A 5767-nucleotide genomic window follows, 5' to 3' on the forward strand; every position below is an offset into this window, starting at 1 on the left:
TGTACAATGAGAGAGGAATTTTATTGAGGAATTCTAACTCGCTCTAAACGGATAATAATAATAATAATAATAATAATAATAATATAATAATAATAATAATAATAATGATGATGATGATGATGTTGATGACGATGATGATGATGATGATAATAATAATAATGATCCATTTTACTATAGGCACAATTTATAACAATATAACTATTGATAGGGGAAATAACACTAATACTAATAATAGCTCTAGTAACGAAAATGAAAATGGATTGTCCCTAAATAATACTAATACCATGAATTATTTTCCCAGCTGTAATTGTAGAATTAGATCAAAATGTCCGGTATCTGGCCGCTGTCTGGTTCAATATGTAATTTATAAATGTACAATAATGACTTTAAATAATAACTATCTTTATTTCGGTTGTTCGGTGGATCTAAAAAAGCGTTTAAACAACCATCTTCCCTCCTTTAGGCTTAAACATAAGGCAGGTTGCACAACACTGTCCAGTAAAATTTGGGAACTGAAAAGAAAAAATATAGAATTTAACCTGAAATGGGATATAGTAAGAAAGGCACAGCCTTATAAAAATAGTAGAGATGGTTGTGAACTTTGTTCAATGGAAACATATGAAATTTTAAAACATAGGAATAATACAAATTTGTTAAATAACCGTTCTGAAGTAGGAGTATCTTGCATACATCGCACAACCCGTACGTTTATTATTTTAAATAATAATATTCTGACCATTCCTAAATTTTCAAATCCTAATTCTTTATAACCAAATAAGAATGAATATACCATACTAGCTTTTATTCAACAAGCACAGATTACTAAAAAACTTCATTGCATATTTAGAATTAAATTCTCTCTCTCTTTCTTTCTTTTTTTTTGATAATCTCCTATATTAAATAGAAAAAATTCCATGTTTCTAAAGAAATTACTCAGTTCATCTTGATTACCTCACTTCCATTTTTTATTACATATTATTGACCCCGGATATTTTTACCTAACTGATTAGTTTTTCTCCACGGGTAGTAAATATTATGTCTAACAGATTCTTTTAATTTAATTCATTAATAACAAATCACCATCTACTTAATCTAAGAAAATTACTCTTCTGGATTACTTCTCTTCCATTATTTCTAATATATTATCTAATAGATTCTTTTAATTTGATTCATTAATGATGAATCACCATCTACAAAATCTAAGAAAATTACTCATCTTGATTACTCCTCTTCCACTTTTTCTAATATATATTATTAACTCCTAATATATTCACTTAATTAATAAGACTTTTGTCCACGGTTATTGAATATTATGCCTACTCATAATATATATACTAACTAAATGATAGGTTTTTTTTCTCCAAACTTAATAAATATTAAATCTAAAATTCTTTTTTAATCCAACTTATTATAATAACCAACACTTACTAGCCAAGTATGATCGTATATATTAATGCGGATGCATATATGTATATGTTTATATAAGTGTAAAAGAACTTCTATATTTTCTATAACTATGTAGTATATAGATGGTTATTGTGACCATTTCGTATTGGCCTAGTTTTCTTGATACAAAATCTGATTGCCAAATAGTTGTAAACAACCCCTGAGACAATATTAGTCTATAATTCCCATACCACTTTAACCTCTTCAGGAATAACTTTTGACATTTATTTCACCCATTCCTATATCCAAAAATAGAAAATCTCTTTTGTCTCCATTCAACCGAATATCCCCCCTCTTTCTAGCAGATCAAAATAACTTAAAGAAAATCTTCAGTCAGAAGATAAATTCTAATACCTTAATATTCTTAACATTCAAATCAACATCTCTGTCTGTATATCTACCCTCTTTATAATGTTATCAATTAACATGGAAATAAAGTATATGTATTGATGGAAAACTTCTATAAATGGCTGAGGATTGCTCAACATTTTAAAACTGTTGTAATACTTACAATGTTTAATTAAGTGATGTAGCATGAAACGATCGTATCAAATAACCGAAGATATTCTTGTTGCTTATTTTGATTATAATTACCCCATGGATTTATATGGATAACACCATACAAAATTCTGGTGCATCTGACTTAAGTACCATATTCATTTGAATCTAAATTTTGCTGAACTTATATATATATATATATATATATGTGTGTGTGTGTGTGTGTGTATGTATATGTATGTATATATATATATATATATATATATATATATATATATATATATATTATATATATATATATATCCGTTGGATAGCCATTGACTCTACAGAGTCCCTCCATCCTTTGGCAGGTTTTTGTTTTTCATCCTGCAGAGTGTCCAACGAAAATCACCCTCCTTATCAAGTAAGCTTGGTTGGGTTCTCAGTATAGTCACCGATGGCCCAACCATGTGACAGGTTGTACTAGGTTACATATTACCAGTGGCACTAACAGTGACCTGACATACATTCATAGGTTAGAAACCAGCTCTTTTTCAATTGGCAAGAAACCTTGAAATAAAACTGAATAATAACATGCATACATACGCGCGCACGCACACACACACACAAACACACACAAAACTGGATGCTACAAATGCAGGCCTGTCTCTAGACTATGGTGCCTGGGGGTGCTTCAGAATATTCTGGATGGGTACTAATTTGTAATAATGCTAAAATGGAGCTTTGAAATAAGTCTATCACTGTAAATCTGAGAGCATACCATTGAATTGTAATGGAGCAGTGCCGCCCAGTGCAATTCCTTAGCGACGGGCATGTAGGAACGCACGATTTGTTTTGCTCTTGTTGAATGAGAATGATTTACTTGTATCTGTGTATTACGAAAAGATTAATTGGTGAGAAAGTTATGTATAATCAACATCTGGAAATGTGATAAGTTCCATTTGTTGTTTGCTGAATGGTAGGGGGCGCTATTACAATTCACTCTGTAAGTGTAACTGTGTTTGCTATGATGAGTTGAAGCTTATGAATTTATAAAAATACAGCGAAAAATTTATAAAACAGTTTTTAGAAAATTATAATTTATTCGTAATTAAGCTGCGGATAGCTTGACCTACAAAAGTTTGCTAGAGGAGTTCGCTTGATTAGATTTTTCTTTGCATTTGCTATTTTTAATTGTAAATTAGTTTCATTATAGTGTTTAAATTTTGTTTTTAAGTGCTAATTAGTCGTTTTTGAAATATTTTTTGCGCTGTTTATTTATGGTCTAGGTATTACGTAATAAGGTATACAATGAACTAAAATGAAATTTATGTATTAGTGTAGTTCAGTTATAGTTTTATTCTAGGATGTTTTACCAAGAGTAATTAATTCTGAGATATAGGTGAGGAAAACATGTAGATATGGACGTGGTACACTGATTATATATTGTTTTCTTAGCGGGGTCGTGCAAATTTTAACTTGAAACTTTTGATTATATAATCACATATGGGATTCAATTTATATCAAAGAATTTTATTATGCTAATTAAGTCGATGAATGTATACGCTAATTAAACATACGACTATGACTAATGACTGTTTAGTGTGTTAAAGTTCATTTATATATCTTTGGGGAGTATAGGTAGTCCTGGCCTCACGTGGTGAAACCATCTAATAACGACTCTGTTCAGAAAGCTAGAATAATACGTATATATGCCAGAGGGGAAAGAGAGAGACACAGCCGAATAGAATGTTTGAGAGAGAGGTTTATTGATGGGTTAACATGCGTGTCTGTGTGTGCATCATGTATACAGAATAATAGACAGGCCGTCATGAGAACAAAGTGCATGTGTGTATAGGCATGGATGTATGCGTGTGCGTGAAGTACACATAAGAATAGCCATGAAGAAGAAGTGAAAGAGTCTATAATGAGAAGTTAGACGAATGTTTATAGACACAAGAAATGAGAGCACCAGTTCATAGTCAATTGTACACTGTAGTTTGAAATACTGTGTCAAGAGGTTGCGGCGATGATGCGGAGTCGGAGCGGTACATGTCGTACGAAGTTGTGGCTGTAATGCTGCTGCCTGGGTCACTTGTACAGGGGTTCTCGCAGGTTGTATATTCGCTGTTAACCATGGTAAAGTAATTTACGAACAGTGCTGTGTTGAAACCTGGGCGTCTGGCGTTGTCGCTGGAACTGGCTATATCTTGTGTGGTCAGTGGTTAGAGCTGAAAAGGTCTGGAACCAAAGACCTCGAGACGAGGAGAAGGTGAGTTTCTATAAGGTACAGTAGGCTCAAACGGGATTGAGAGCAGGCTGTCTCACGTGATCTTATTTAGAGGGCTCCGATTGGTTATACGCTGCATATTGGCGCGATAGAGTAAGAGACAAATTGCACCAATACTAACTAATCAGAGTAGTGGACACAACGGGGTCCAAATAGCGACCAAAAGTTACCTCTTATCTGTTACATTTGAATGTACGTATATATAATAAACGGATGAGGAATTTCACTCGAGTGTATGCTACAGATTATATGAATTATGTGCGTATAAGAAAGCTTCCAGTAATGTACGAATGTATGTTTTACATGAATACAAAGACAAATATCAGAAGACAATATTCTTTCGTTAATAAACATAACGATTTATTCCTTGATGGTAAATCTCACATGTGGTAGTAGAAAGCACATCACAAGGTAATTATGTGTTCAAGTCAACAGGGTGTAGTGTGACACATAAGTTCATTTCTCCATAACATCCGAGGTGGTTTGATTCGGTACTTGAGAGTTGCAAAATGTAACTGGTTCAAAATATCTATGAGTTGTATAGCTTAGTTGTGAAGCGAGATAGTAATCTCATAGCAATATAAATGACATTTACTAATTGGCGTTGAATCGACAACGTGTCTTGTCATCTGGACGTTAAATCAGCAACTGATGTTTACATCTCAACGCTCTATCGGCAACTGACATTTTGCCTTTCAAAACTAGCGCGCTTCGCCGCTAGGTAGAAGCTGCCACACGTAATCTTCCGCAGCCAGCAGTAATTGGATGTATTTGGGGCGTAGCATGACTGTGCTATGCCGCTACAACAAAATAGTGCTAATTTGTCTCACTACAAATACCCTCTAGCAGACTGAAAGTCGATGCAAAATAACAAATGTAAAGCAAAATATACCTCTAAGGACCAATAAAATAAAAACAACGTTGAAAATTGCAAAAGTATGTGTGTTTGAACGATGAAGAATTTTCACAAATCATATACAGGGTGTTCACAAAAATATGTACATAGAAAAAGATTCTGAAAAATTTAAAGGTAACAAGAGACATGCAAAACTAGGCGAATGCAAAGGAAAGTTAACAAACACGCAAATTCATGAAAAAGAAAACAGCATAAATGTATGAAGCAGGAAAAGAAATACAATACAATAACAGCCACTATGGGCCAGTTCATATATAAAAAGTTTTACACAGTTTCTTGGGCCAATGGACACGACGACCACTGCTGGTTGTCGTGACGTATGTTGGTGGAGGAGAGGTGTGTACGATTTTGTTTGTAATGTGTGCGATGGTGCAACATTTATTTCTGGTTGTGCAGTCTATGAGGGGGTGTATGAAGCTCTGGTGAGAGAGCGTCTGTATAAGCCCGTTTAAGTCTATCAACCCAGACTGTTTCTCGAGAATCGTTTATATCAATGGTGAAATGTTTATTTGAATGAGAAAGGACACGATAAGATACTGAGTAAGGTGGCGTGAGGGGACTTCTCACTGCATCATTTCTAACAAAGACATGTGTCCATAAAGCAATATTCCTCGGGACCGAAGATGTGGTGGCTTGTT

This window comes from Octopus sinensis, linkage group LG8, assembly GCF_006345805.1.
Source record: "Octopus sinensis linkage group LG8, ASM634580v1, whole genome shotgun sequence".
In the NCBI taxonomy this organism is placed as follows: Eukaryota; Metazoa; Mollusca; class Cephalopoda; order Octopoda; family Octopodidae; genus Octopus; species Octopus sinensis.